At 48.6% G+C, this 15000-nt stretch overlaps 1 protein-coding gene across 2 annotated transcripts in view; it reads left to right on the top strand.

Annotated features, from left to right (window-relative positions):
* Positions 1 to 433: 433 nt before the first annotated feature.
* The window catches only part of PPFIBP2 (PPFIA binding protein 2), a 124007-nt gene continuing 109440 nt past the window's right edge, over positions 434 to 15000 (top strand). The window contains exon 1 of one of the 2 annotated variants that reach the window (XM_081063400.1): positions 434 to 596. The gene's annotated coding sequence lies outside the window, so the exon portion shown is untranslated. The remainder of the gene's footprint in view (positions 597 to 15000) is intronic. The other variant, XM_081063410.1, reaches the window with a different exon arrangement.

Below are 15000 nucleotides of genomic sequence, written 5' to 3'. Positions count from 1 at the left end.
GTCATCTCTTCCTTTGCAATTCGCCACACAAATTTCCTTTCTGTTCTCCCGTTTTCGTTTCTTTCGACCGGAGAAGTCCGGGAGACTGGGAGCGGGGAACCGCAGGGCGGCCGCCTCGGGGTGCGAAGGGTGCGGGAAGGGGAGGTGATAGAGCCGGGCGTGGTTTTCGGAGAGAGGCGGGTCTTGGGGGACTAGGAGCGCGGTCCGGGGGCGGGGCCGGGGCTAGGAGGGTGGGGGCGAAGGCAGGTTCCAAGGGGCGCGGTTGACAAGGCGGGTCCCTGAAGAACCGGAACCTGTGGCGGACCTGTCCCTCCCGGCCGCAACGGTGCGGGAGAGGGAACAGGGGCGGCAGAGGGGCGGTCCCAGAGGAAAGAAGGCGGGGAAAGCGGGCGCTCCGGGACAAGCCTCCCATGGGTCCCCGCCCCCGTCACGTGGGCTCCAGACGGGGTGCTGCCGCTCGGTCCGCTGGTTGGTGGGCCGGTTGGTTGGTGGGTTAGTGGCCTGCAGCTCGGCTATCGGCTCTCAGGTTCGAAGGTGGGAGGGCCCCCGGAGCGGCCCGCACACCTGAGCCGCCTGGAGAGGAGCTCTGCACCCAGGTCAGTGGGCTCTCCCCACGCCCTTAGGCCCGCTGCGCGGTCGGGACTGAGAGCGCCCGCAGGGGCATTGCCTGGAAACGAAGAGCCCCTAGGTCCTAGAACCACCCGGGGCATTGGGATCAGTGTCAGTAAGGGCTCCAGAGCGTGTCCCAGGCGCGACGACGGGCATCCTCCTCTTCCCTGGCCAGAAGACTGGTAGGAGGGTATAACTTCTGTGGATTTGCTCCGAAACTCTACCCAACCCTGCCCGGAATGTAGGGACAGTCCGCACCCCACAGGTGCTAGGGTGTCCCTGGTGATGCGTTGGGTGGTCGGTCACCTCAGTTCTGTGTGGTATGTCAGGGCTCTGCTCAGTCAGCTGGAGCAGCGGCGAATCCAGAGAGTCCAAGGTGATTGGGAAATTTACTGTCTGCCCCAGTAATTTGTGTTCGGCAGAGCATGCGGCCAGAGGCAACGCTTTGGCTGAGACCAGCTCTATACTGTAATTGCAAATAGGCCACATGCTTTTGAAACTCTCAAGCCACTGCGTCCCAGTCCGCTGCAGGAAGGTGGGCTCTTCCTCCCGCATGACGTCCCGACTCCAGACCCTTCACAATTTTTCCTCAGATGAAAATAAGATTACATATCTAAAGAACAGAATTTACAAAGTTTGGGTAGGATTGAAACTGGCATTCTATCCAGTGTTTAATCCTATTAAAAATAAATCCAGAGTATTATATTTTTACAATTAGAGAAGCTGGATATTCGGTATAGATCTGTCTCCCTTTCCAAATTTGCTCTACTTTCTGTCTTTCTCTTCATCTTTCTCCTTCCTCTCCCCGTTCCTGAATTGATTATAATGCAAATCTGAAGTGTTTCCAAATTTACGTTGCATTTTGTGAAGTTAAATGCCCAATTACAGATAGTTGGCTGTAAATATAATTCATCTTTAGCACGTTCAGTCTTTGATTATTATTTATGGAAAACAAAATGCTATTTGATTTAGAGATTACGTATTTTTCTTTTGGGCGTCAGAGAGGCAGCCCATTTGTATTCTGCTTAAATTTATATCCAAATGACTTTGAAGTGAGTGATGAGGGAGATGACAAATCTTTCACTTACTGCATTCATCCATGATTTTATTTAAAACATTGTTATTATTATTCCTTTGAGATTTGATGATGTGTCAGTTATTAGTTTATTGCTACAGGTGGACAAACAGTATTATGGTCTCTTTCCTGGGGTAGCTATAGCAGGTGTGCTGACTTTAAAACTAAGTAGCATGAGATAAATGCCATAAAGAGGTAAGAGGAAAGAGTTGTGGGGATTACTGTCTTTAGAGCAGGGATAATCGGGGATAATTTCAAGAAGGGGGTGACATCTGTGTGATGGACCTCAAAGGATTTCTCTCGAGTTTCTCCAGGCAGAAGTGGGTAGTGTGTGACCTGGGCTGTGACAGCTATATCGCAGGCAAGCACCAGCTACCCTGAGAAGTAGTAAGTTGTCCAACTGGGCTCCTATGGTGAGTGGTAGACATTAAAGTTGGTGAAAAACACTGCCTCAGCAGGCCATGAGGGCCAGGCGCAGAAGTCTGGACTTTTGTCTGAAAGTCTGGGAGTCAATAAAGGGTTTTAAGCAGGAGACTGGTAGATGTTTCTTTGAGCTTAATAAAGTCAGGGACTTTCGCCCTTGACCTTCCCAACTTCCCTAACCCTAGTCTTGAGTGGAGAAAATCTTGTAAATACTGTGGGATGAATGGTCAGGCAACACTTCAGAGCAGAGCGTCTCAACCTTTAACCAGTTTAAGAATCACCTGGGGATCTTGTTCAAATGCAGATTCTGATCGCTCAGGGTGGGACCTGACGTTCTGCATTTCTAACAAGTACTTGGCTGGTGTGACCTCTTCACTATCTATAGCAAGGATTTAGAGCAGTAGTTTGCTAACCTGGCTACGCCTCAGAATCACCTGGGGAGTTTTTAAACTACTCAGGTTAAGTGTGTCTGGGATGTTTTTACTAAGTTCCCCCAGGTGATTCTGATGAAGGCTGCGTTGGAAGTGCTGTGGCTTTTGGCAGGGCTGTGGGAAGCAGTAACCCAAGGGAAAAATACTGGCGTGGAGAGCCCAGTTAAGACACTGGAAAATCAATCAGGATATAAGTGATGAGGCCTTATATTGGGCCTGAGGCAGTGGGACATTGAGGCAGGAGAGACTCCAGAGAGATAGAATCTATAGGACAAGGGCCAGGGAGTGGGTATTGTTGGTCTGCATACTGATTACACAGGTTAAGGGAGGAATGATACTGAGAGAATTCAGCTTTGGAGGAGGAATGATATGTACTTTCGACTGAACATTTGGGGTGATGTGAAGTTGTTTTTTACCTGGCCATCAGAATTTTTTTCCCCCCTGAAGTACACATCTGTTCATGATGCTCCGCGGCTTAAAATCCTCTGGTGGATTCCCTATTCCACATTACAAGAAGGAAGAGCTAATATGAACCAACTTATGTGGTAATTTAAGCATTTACTAAGTTCCCAGACTGTGCTCCCCCATTCAAGAGGTGACACTCAGGGAATAAGAAAAGTGATACTGCCACCATTGGGTGTAGGCACAACTAGGCTGAAACTCTTGGCAGCTTTGTGTTTTCCTGAGTCACTACTTTTCCTGCTTCCTCCTTCCTTAGAGCAGTTCCACTTTATGTTTCCTGGCGTCATTCTTTGGTTTCAACACTTAATGGCACCTATGTGTCTCAGTTTTCACAGAATCCACAGGTAGCCTCAGAAAGGTGGGCTGTATCCTTCATAGACTCCGAAAGCCAGGTCAGGTCTTGTTTGACCTTGAGGATCTTCAGGAGGTCCATTCGTATCTCTCCTGCACCAGGTAAATCATCTTCTGGGAGGAGCTGTCCTATAGCCTCTGTTCAGCTTTAGACACAGATCTCCTCAAGGCCTGACGAGTTCCCAGGGAGCTGCTAACTCTCAGCTTTGTCTTCAGGAAATTTATGATTTCTGTTTAGTGCTTCTAGGTAATTCTAACTTTGGTGCTCCTTGGTAATTCTTACTTTCATTTCCTCTCTCTGTCACATACATAGTTATGCACTCTGAGAACTGAGCATTCATTGTGCACTATGCTTTTTTAATCACCACGTTCCATGTTATATAGTAATCTTAACCTCTGTAGCACATCTGTAGAAAAAAAGTCTAGACACAGATGGGATAGAATTACCTCTCCGAAAGGATAAAGTATAACATCCTTGTATGGCATTCAAGGCTTTGCAGAGGCTGGCAAGAATTTAGCTTGCCAGCTGCATCTCTACTGTTCCCCAAACTGAGTAGCTGAATAATTTCTATCCTTTGTGCATCTCTGCCTTTGCATACACTATTTCCTCTTCCTGGAAAGCCCTTTTGTCTCTTCTCTGTAAGATGAGTGACTCCTATAAATCCTTCAGGACGCAGATCACACTCTCGAAACACCTCACCTTCCATTACCCCAAGTCATGTTTACTTTTTCCTCTAATATTATACACGTATAGCATCAAATACAGATCTCTGCTATGGTCCTTAGGCTCTTTATTTGCATGTTTTTGTCCACACCTGCAAATTCTGAGCTGCTCTAGGGCTGCTTCAGCCATTGTGTGAGGCCTACACATGACAGATGTTCAGGAAGAGTTTGTGGCAGGCAAAATCCTTGAGCTAGCTGGGTTTGCAATGTCTGCCTCAGTGAAGGGGGGACATGAGGGAAGGAACAGGAGCAGAACCTGAAAGACGGGCAAGCCCAATGAGGAGTGGCCCATGTGGCTACTAGTGTCATAGGGTGGGGTGGGGAGGGGACACTGAGAAAGGTGAGGCTGGAGTCTTAGGGCAGGGAGAGATTGTGGAAGGCCTTGAAAGACTGAAGCTCAAGAATTTAAATTTTATTCCGATGGCTTCAAAGATCTTTGAGTGTAGAAAAGACCCGTTGAAAACTGTGCTTTAAGAAAGATTCAGGGCTACAAAGGCCAGGTTGGAGGGAAGAGAAGAACTTCTTGTGAGAATGCGCTGTTGGACTAACCCATTGAGGTAATTTAGGACCTAACTCCAGGCAGTTGCAATAGGAATGGAGAGGAGGAAATGGAGGTGAGGGAGCTTGCCAAGAAATCCTGCAGGATTTGGTGACTGATTGGATTTGAAGGAGAGAGAAAAGGGTCAAGTTGGACACTGACATTTTGTGCTAGTGTGCTGAGAGAAGAATGAGGCAATTGTTGGGAGCATGAGAGCATGGAGAAGCTTCTTGGAAGGGGGAAGGGAAACGAGGGTGGTTGATTTCCTTTGGAATCAGGAGGAAGCCTTGGGTAGTTTCTTACATGTCCCTTATATTTTCACTCGTACACATGAGAATGGTGAAGCCCAAAGAAAGCTACCCAGGGTCATCCAACTGCTGGTGGCAGAACCCAGGCCTCCTGGTCCTCTGGATTGGGGCTCTATCCTTTGGAGTATAGTGGGTTTGGCAAGAGGGGAGCTTCCAGAAGGTCCAGATGAAGATTCCATTAGGCAATGAAAAAGGAGAAAGATACCAGTTTTGGGGTGAATTCAGCCTGTAGAACAGCTAAGGCTGGAGTCTTGTAGGTCATGGACTCAGGGGAAGTGTCTCCTGGCAGCCAATGCCAGTGAGGGTGTGATGGCTCATGGATCCTCCTTTCTGTCCTGGGGCCTGGCTGTAAGTAGACTGATGGGAAGTGGGGACAGCTTTTATGGTATCGGCACTCCCACTTGTTAGTGCTCAGTGTGGGTGCATGTGTAGTAAATGGTTTTTCTGAGACTACAACCACCAATCTGTCTGTTCCATGGAAAGATGTATTCTAAGACCCAAACACCTTTTTTGGGGGAAAAACTTTAGGGACACATTCCACCAGTTTTGAGATGTTGTCTGTGTAGGGTTGGAGTGGGGGTGGTAGTGGGCAACCAGCCCTGAGGACCTCCTCCAAGCAGGGGCCAGTGTCCGGGGTGCAGATGGTTGGGGGAGGGCCAGAGCTGTCAGGTGAGGAGGACCTTATTTAGAATTTGCACTGCTGCCAAGAGACTGAGACTCAGTGGCCCTAAGGCTGGATTTCCTTCCCTTTTCACCCATCCCTTCCATACCTCTCCATTCAGCCAGCCTCTTGAGCTTCCAGCCTCCCAGGATGAGTCCTGCCTTTGCCCATAGCACAGTGGTCACCTTGGTCTGCTAAGGTAGAGCTGGGTTAATGTATGTAAAACATTTAGATTATTGCCAGGCATGTGGTAATTGCCAAATAAAAACAAAGATACAAGGAATGTTGGGATTCAACTCTGAGGGAAAACTTGTCAAGTTTCGGCTGTTTTGAGCTATGTAGCTGTGTCTGGCAAGTTTCTACCTCAGCTTGTTTTGAGTTCTCTCTCCCTCGCCCTCGCCCTCGCCCTCGCCCTCTCCCTCTCCCTCGACCAGAATATGTGCATGAGCCTACTCACCCATGGTAAAGTATCGGGGACAACCACAGATGACTGATTTGAGAGGTGAGCTGGTGGAGGGTCTGCTGACTAATCTGCAGGAAGAGATTGTTAACCCAAGTGCAGCTATGGGGAATTGATTGTATCATGGCCGTCCTCAGGCCTACAGCTGCTACGATGTTCCAGGAGGCTGTGTTTGGGGTATACAGGCATACACCTTCTTTTATTGTGCTTCACTTTGTTGTGCTTCACACATGTTGTGTTTTTGAAGGCAGACCTTCCACTAGCAGAAAGGTTACAATTAGACAAGTAGCTTTATTGCAATACTCACTTTATTATGGTGGTCTGGAACCGAACCCACAATATCTCCAAGGTATGCCTGTATCTCTTTCCTCCCGGTTGAGGACAGGTACAGGAAAGAGCTGATCCAAATCTCAGGTTGCTGTGCCTGCTTAAAGAATGCCAGTGCTTGTTGGTCGCTGGGGGTGTGTTTTAGTGGCTTACTTAGAACTCCTGCCCAGACTCCCGGGTAAAGACATAAATCCACAGTGACTTGTGTGCATGGGTGGAACATACCAGTCAGATGTAGCTGGCCCTCTCGGCTGGGCAGGGACCGCTCTGACCTGGAGGTCCACTCCTGTGACTGGGCTGGGGGTGTCCCAAGTAGTCTTAGCAAACTTCTCCCACCTGCTTCCAGCAGAAAGGCTGAGAGAGCCATGCCAGAAGGAACTCCTTGGTTTGACAATGTGTGTGTGTGTGTGTGTGTGTGTGTGTGTGTGAGAGAGAGAGAGAGAGAGAGAGAGAGAGAGAGAGAGAGAGAGAGAGAGAGAGAGAGAGAGGAAGGGAGAGGAAGAGAGGGAGAGAGGAGAATTGTATAGGAGCAATGAGCTGTTGTAGGGACTAAGGGAACAGAGAAGGGCAGAGCCACAGTTCAGGCTAGGAAGACCAAATATTGGTCATCTTTGTTCCCTGCATGTATAAATGGCAACTTCTCTCTCTTGAGCACAAGGCCTGGTTTCCCCTGAATCAAAGAGGTTTTCGAATGAATAACTAGCTCCATGCTAGACTGCTTCATGGAGACAACAGAGGTGTACACCAGGATCCACAGAAAGCTACCTCCGGAGAGAATGATAAAGTGGAACTTCGGCTTGGTAGGTTTTACACAGGGCTTGTCTCATCAGATAGGTAGTTTTTCCCATTTTATGGGAAGGAAACATGCTGGAGAAGTAAAATGATTTTTTTTTAAGTTTCCAGAATACTAGATTTAATTTATTATCCAAACAGGCACACTTTTGAGAGTGAAAGGAGGTGGACATATGCTGAAGTGGATGGGATCCTGGGATGACAGGACTGTCCCAGGCATACTGGGATGTGTGGTATCAAACTCCAAGTTCAATAAGTAACCAGGGCAGATAAAGGGAGAGGGAACCGGAGAATGGATGGCTGTAGGGGAAGGGGAGACGTTTGAACTTGAATTTGGATTGGAAAGGCAGATTCTTCTAATTCAACATTTTGCTAAAGCAAAGGAATAGTTCTTAGCTCTGACACCTGACCTTGACTAGATGTCATGAAAAAGTTTTATTAAATAAGCTCTTCCTGTGACCAGCCAAGACATCTGGTTCTTCTATGCAAGGCTGCTCACCCGGTAACAACTACCCTGTGTGTCTGTCTAGGTTTTCGCTGCGCCAGCTCATTAGAGCTGCTCAATGCCTCAGGCTGGGATTATTGTCCTGCTTCTGGACACGAGGAAACTGACTCCTCCTGCGTGCCCTTCTCCATTCCAGCGTGGCAGGTGCAGGTTTTCTCCACCATGAAGGCTTGGCCTCCCTAATTGCTGCGGACCTTGGTGGTTCTAGAGTGTGGATTGAATCACACAGGCCTCCATTTAAATTCCAGCTCCACACAGACTTACTGGTGCTGCTTTGAGCAAGTCTCTACCTCTCTGATCTTTAAGTTCCTCCTCTGTCAAATGGGAACTAGCCTATTTTATTGGGTTGTTGTGAAGATTAGGTGCTGCACAGAAAATGTTGGCTTGGCACATTGTAAGTAGTCAATAAATAGTATTATCATTTTCATCCTCATCTCAGGAAGCCTTGGGAAAATGCTGTGTCCAGAGGAGTGATTTACACCATCCAGATATAAGCCTATTCTGAACTTTGAGAGGGAAGTAACATTCTCTGGGTCTCTAGGTATGACACAAAAAGGACAGCCATGGTGGAGGTGAGTAGGAAGTCTAGGAAGCAAAAGTGTGCGGCAGACGGGGAACGGCCTAGTTTCAGATGGCCAGTCACCAATGTTCAGGACAAGGGCAGCAAGCAGAGAGAGCTCAGAGCCCTCTCCAGCTCAATGAAACGTGGCAGGGTAAGTGCAAAGTCCTGCCCTCAGGCTCCAAAATCAATTGGTGTGTGTTTCCTACCTGACCATGTGAAAAAGCCCACATAAATTGACTTAGCCTGGCTGCATTACTAGAAGTCCTGGGTTTAGACCTTGCTAGTGAATCATCCCACTTTTCCCTGCACTGGCCAACATTGGCCACACCTGGAGGTGGCACCCTGGCAGCACACTTTGGGAGCAGGTAGAGGAGGGACCCTAAATGCTGCAAAGCTAGAGTTCCTGCCTTGAGAGCTCTGGAAAGACCTGGGGACAGATGGGAAGACACCAGGCTGTGATTGCAATTTTCAGGGGGGGTGAGAGAGCTACCATGTTCTATGTTGCTGAGTGGGCAGAGTTGAGGGTCGGTAGTGGTAACAGTAGAGGGCATTAAGAGGAGGTAGGTTTTAGTTTGACATAATGTAGGACATTCCAAACACTCAAGCTTATCTCTAGGGCCCGGCAGCTGTCTTAATGCATGTACGGTATTGGAGTCGATCTGAAGGGGGTTTGTCCAAGCGGGATTGGCTAGAGAGAAGTTTGTGAAATGACAGGGGAGGCAGGATTAGCTGAAAGGTTATGGGTCTAAATAGAAGTGCTGTAGGATTTGGGGGGATAATTGGTGGCTTCTGAGCAGAGACGACTTGCAGCAGGTGTAGGATGGAATGAGGTGGGGAGACTGGGGAAGGACAGCCTTAAAACTGTGTAGAAGCTTCTCTGTCCTGTCACAGGCTGAAGTCCCACCAGTAGCAGGGGTTGGGAGAGAGGAAAGGCTCTGAGGAAATGCCTCTGTGGGCTGAAACTGAGGCTATGACTCCAAAAAAGTAATTGTGTATTCTCTGCCGGTGCCCACCTTGGCCCAACCATTGCCTGGGGCATGAAGCCTCTTATAGACTCATTGGCCACCCCTTGAAGATATTGAGAACACAGCGTCCTGGTACCTGAAGAACCAGGGCATGTGGTCTGAGGCACTGGGCTCACAGCATCCAAGACTCTGGGAATACTGACTACAGCCTGGGCCTCGGAGCAAGCTTCCAGCCCCATGAGGTGGGGAAGGGCTGTGGGCAGCAGGGCCGTATTCAAGGAGGCTGAGGTTTTGGGTGGGGTGTCTATGTGGGGGGTGGAGAGTGCTGTGGTTAAGCAACGTGGATGTGTGAAGGGCACGCTGTCCAGGCCTGGGTGGCAGGGAAGGGAGGGAGCCTGGTAAGAAGGGAGGCCATGGCAGCCCCAAAGTCAGAATTGGCCCACTGAATCTAGGGAAATGCTCACTCTGTTAGGAGCAGTGGTAGAGCATAATTCTTAAGTACTCTAGAATCAATAGATTTGTGACCTCGTTTATTATATCAGTCACCAAATGATTTTTGACCATCCTCTGCGCTCAGAACTGTGATGGTGGGAACAAGAGATGAATAAAATATGTCCCCTACCTGAATGGAATTTAAGCACCATACCCTTTACTCAAACTAGGCAGTGATAACCACAGAGAAAATACAGTGAACATTCAGAGAAAAGAGAGTTTGGGGCAGCTGGCTTGCTGAGGAGGCGGAATTTGAGGTATGTCTTGAAGGAATGAAATGGACCAGAGACACCCCTTTTTATGGGGGTGAAGGGCATTTCTATCAGAGGGAGCAGCAATGTGGAAAGAAAGGCATGGGGCATATGTGGAAAACAGCCAGTGGTTTGGTTTGGCTAGAACTGAGGAGTAAGTGAGGCTAAATATGGAACCAGGGATTGAAGTTATCTTCTATTAAGTGCCCACCATGCATCCCACAAAGATGACTCTTATATCTCACAAGAGCATTTCAGGGCTTTAATTGAGAAGGAAACTGACTCAGGATAAGTGACTTTCCCACGGTTCCTTATTTGGCGATTGGCTGACGTAAGATTTTGCACGGTCTACCCAATCCCTAAACCCGTGTTCTTTCCACCTTATCTTGCCACCATGTTGAGAGTCAAGATTATTTCAGCTTAAGTTTGCTGTGAAGATCAGCTCTTCATGTTGAGGCAGGAAGATGGTCAGTGTGCACATATCAGACATTAACTTTTGAGAAGCACTTGGTGGATATGGCCAGATTGTCATATGGCCAGATGCACACCTGGACCCAGTACATATGGGTGTATGCACACATACAGGTATCTAGGAAGGAAATCTAGAACATAGTAGGAAGTTGCATTCTTGTTCGCGGTGTCACAGAAACTGTTACTCCCTGAGCACTGTAGGCAATTGCTGATTTTCTGGCTGAATGCCTCTATTTTCACTCCCACTCAGTAAAGTATATTAGAATGGGGCAAGATAATCCAGAATCTTCTCTAGTTTATACAAAAAGATTCTTGGCTTTAGCTACTTTATCTTTGGTAACAGGTTCCTTGCAACCCACCTCACCTGCTGTGGACTCGAGGGTGTCAGATGTAGAGGGATGGTAAGCAAGATGGTGCACTGGAGTGGGTGGGAAGGGTGAGGGATGAGAGTCAGAAAGACCTAGCCAGTGACCAAGGTGGGGTTGTGGAGGGAGAGAGGAGGGGCCCACAAAATTCAGTAAGCATTTGCTGGGAGAATGCCCAAGCAGGGATGTGGAGTGGGTGCTGGATACCTGCGTGAAAGGAGGGCATTGTTTCCATGGTAACATGTTCAGGCTCTGAGCAGATGGGTGCTGGTGGTGGTGCCTGCTGAAGTTGGGCTTCTTTCTTATCCTGTGTCCTGAGAGTTAGCCAGTCCTTACTGCTGAACAGGTCTGCCCATGGCCCCACCCTTTGTCCAGCCTGGCCTCCCTCCTGGAGCTCAGAAACCAGATGCAGCCCTGGCAGCCACACCTTGCTTCTGTCCTCAGGGTGGAACTGGGGTCCTTCAGCCTTCCTAGTGGGTAGTTTCCCTCAGCCCAGAGAGAAAGCCTACGACCACCTAGGAAGCTGGGGAGCTAGATAAGGTAGTATCTGGGCTGCAGTGACTCCTGATCTCGTAACGGGACTTCGGGTGGGACAGAGCGCTGTCTCCATGTCCTGCCTACTAATCTTGAGTACTGTGAAAACTTAAGAACTCCAGGGTCACAAATCCAGTCCTCAGATGTGATGATTACTTAATGTTTGAAAGAGAATTTTAAATAAACTAGTGACAGTTAGATGAGGAATGGCGTTCGTGAGACGGATCCTGCAGGCTACACGGGAATGCACCTCGTTGCATCGCTGTTACACACTGTGTAGAAACATTCCCCCAGTAACTCCAGAAGTGCTTGCCTGCCTGGCTCTGGGTGTCCTGTAAGAGTGTGATGTCTACTAGGAGCAATTGTAGGGCTTCTCTGGGGCACCAGCACAACTTGGCCATGGTCTCAAGGTTACCCTGAGTTAAATAGGCTCTCCCAGTGCAAGTGCCCGGGGCCAGAGACCTGCTCCCAGGCTGAAGCCTTTCGCAAATGTCAAGAATGGGCCCTTCCTCTCCCCAATCCCTAGGGCCCAGCTTCAGCTACGACCTCCATGTTTGGGGTCTCCCAAATCCATCTCCCCAGCTCTGATTTCTCTGCCAGGTGCCTGCCTTCAGATGACCCTTGATCATCATAGAATCTACTCACTATCTCTAAGCCAGGTGCCTGGTGCGACAGGCGAAATGACTGAGGAAGACACCAAAGAGTTGTAAGAGCCTGGTGGCCCAGCCTTCCTGTCAGACACTGCTGGAGAGACACAGCTCAGAGCATGTGCTCTGTGTTCCCCAGGGGCTGCCTAATTGGGGGCCAGCTCCAAGAGGTTTGGCAACTTCTTAAAGTCGTATTTTTTCCCCCTCTGATCTCAACATTTAGGCCCCGATGAGAGGTCTTGGCTAAATCCATCTCTGGAATAGTATAGTTAGGGATATGTTCTCTGAGAGGAGAGGCCGTGTGTTGCATAATTACTGGCCAGGCACTGAGCGGGTCCTTTACTCTATCCTCTCTCCTAACCTTCTCACCAGCCCTGTGAGGCAGGTATTCTTATCTCCATTTACCTGAGAGGTTAATGTATATTATTACTCAAGTCCAAAAACTAATCCAACTCTAAGTGGTAGAGCAGGATTTAAACCCAAGTTGGTCTGACTGCATCCTGCTCCTTTCCTTCCTCAGGGGAATGAGAAATCAGCTGAAGGAAGTTTAGGGTTAGACTGGACTGGGGTGTGGGGACTCCAGTGTCCATCCTGCCTTCCGTCTATGGCTTTTTTGAATCACACAGACTTTTCCATCTTTTACTTTGAGTCTGAGAATCCATTCTGGAAGGTCCAATGGGAAAACAATGGCCCAGCTTTATGGACAAGAAGAGGTGGAAAAGGAGAGCGACGCTCCAGGAGATTTCGCAGATGCTCCCACTCCGCTGGGGTCAGACTGGCAAGACCTCTTGGTCCCCCAGGGAGGGGAGACCTAGTGCAGTGTAATTCTCCAGCCAGCTTGTCTTTGGTCGGCAGGAGTGTGTATACAAATGGGGGATTCCTGGATCACTTTTCCTGGGAAAGTCTCGGAACCACTCTCTGGCCTAAGTGCTCTTAGGGGAGGGAAGTGATCTTCGTGACAAGTGTCTTGTGACTGGTGAGCTGAGGTTAGGAGCCCAGTCCTGCCCCTCCCTCCCTTCAGTATACTCTGGAGTTGTTGGCTTGTAGAGAAGAGGGCTGGGTCCAGAGCTCTTAGCTCCTTGAAAGCAGCTTGACAGCTGGTCAGGCTTGGGGGTCTTGGGGTTTCCTCCTTGCAGCATGCTAGAGTCTGGCCTCTCTAAATGGTCTTGGTCCCCAGGTGCGACTGCCTCAGAACTGACTTACAGAGAAAATAAAGGACTCCTAGGAACTGTCCTTACCTGAGTGCTGTTTAAGATTTGAAGATGGGAAGCAAAGTCTCCCTTAGACTGAGAAGGAAGGGGCACCAGTGGATGAGAACAGAGGCCCACTGTCTGGAGAGGAGTTCTGCCTTCTTCCGATCATCTTGTTCAGCCGTGTGTCTAAGACAGATGGGGGTTGGGGGTGTTAGTTTGCTGGTGCTGCCATAACAAAGTACTACAGAATGGGTGGATTAAACAACAGAAATTTATTTTCTTGATTCTGGAGGCTACAAGTCCAAGATCAAAGTGTTGGTAGGGTTGGTTTTTTCTGAGGCCTCTTGCCTTAGCTTACGAATGGCCAACTGCTCCCTGTTTGAAGACACAGGTCTTCCCTCTGTACCTGTCTTTGTCCTTGTAAAGACACCAGTCATATTGGATTAGAGCTCACACTCACGACCTCCTTTTACATTGATTACCTCTTTAAAGATCGCCTTTTTAAATGCAGTCATATTCTGAGGTGGTAGGGGTTAGGCCTTTAGCATATGAATTCGGGGAAGGAGGACATAATTTAGCCTATAACCAGATATTTCCAAAATCCTCATTGGACAAGACTCAGTGTCATGGTGATGGAGGGAGAGGCACTTACTGCTGGTCCTGCCAAGGGACCAGGAGAGGAAGGGGGATTCAGCCCAGCCAGTGGGGGAAGCTTGATTGGCCTTGTCCAAACTCTCAGCCAAGGAAAGTCCAGGCCGAGCTGTTCCTTTGTAGCCTCGGCTCTCTGGCAGCGGTGGGTTCTCTGCGGTGTCTTCATCTGGCTCCCATGTGGCCCTCAGCCCTTCAGTGAAGACCGAGATGCTAATACCCTGCTAACATCTAGCGCAGACCTGCAGAGGAAGCCCCCTTCTCTAACCGAGGTCGGAGCCAGGTTGTTGTTGCCAGTGCACACGGCCTGTCTTTAAAGAAATTCTTTGGTGTTCTACTGGCTTAACTGTTTTTTTAATGCAAAAGGAAAACCATTGCATTGATTCAAAATTAAACTGTTGGGCAAATGTTGAAATGAAGGTTCGAAATACAGAATACATTTTGATTACTTCAATTAGAATTTGCCTAGAGCCTGCCAAATTCTGGGGCCTGTGCTCCTCCCCAGGCAGCTTGGGAACTTGTAGGAGGTAGCTGGCTGCAGGCTCAAGTTATACAGGAGGCCCTGCACACTCTAGATGATAGAGAAAACTTGCCAATTCAGATCTGTTTTTTTCCTCGTGTAGCTTAGTGTTCTAAAATAATAGAAGAGAAAATGAGGAGAAAGAAAATAATGAGGAGAAATGACTGGTTTTATCATCTGTTGGGGGAAGTTACATCCTCTTCCCCTGTTGGTCCTTTGGGAGTATAATTGCATTCATCTATTATGTCTCTTGCTCATGCCAGGCCCACGCATGGCCAAGTTCCCCTTATGGTAGAGGCTGCCTTCTCCTCTGACTATCAGGCTACCAAGAGAGGGGTCTCCAGTGTGGAGAGAGTGAGATGGGAGAGGCTGTGTGGACAATTTCTCACCCTTATTTCAGAAAGCTGACCAACGTGCTTATCTGTCTCTGTCTCTGTCTCTCACTCACTCACACACGCCCCTTTTCCCTTTGCTCTCCACTCAGGTACACACACCTTTAACATTTTGTGTCAGCCAGTGTTTACTGAGTATCCACCTATATCGAGTTCATTGCTGGGCTCTGACGGTAGAAAGGTGAATAGCACTCTTACTCTCAAGCATTTTAATTTAGAAGGGGAGACAGACTTTGAGGAATTGGATAAACAGGGCTGTAAGTGAGATGATAAAGGCGGGTACCAAGTATGGCAG

This window comes from Rhinolophus hipposideros (genome assembly GCF_964194185.1).
Source record: "Rhinolophus hipposideros genome assembly, chromosome: 10".
NCBI classification, from domain to species: domain Eukaryota; kingdom Metazoa; phylum Chordata; class Mammalia; order Chiroptera; family Rhinolophidae; genus Rhinolophus; species Rhinolophus hipposideros.
The sequence above is the reverse complement of the archived record's forward strand: the minus strand, read 5'-3'. Positions and strand labels throughout refer to the sequence as shown.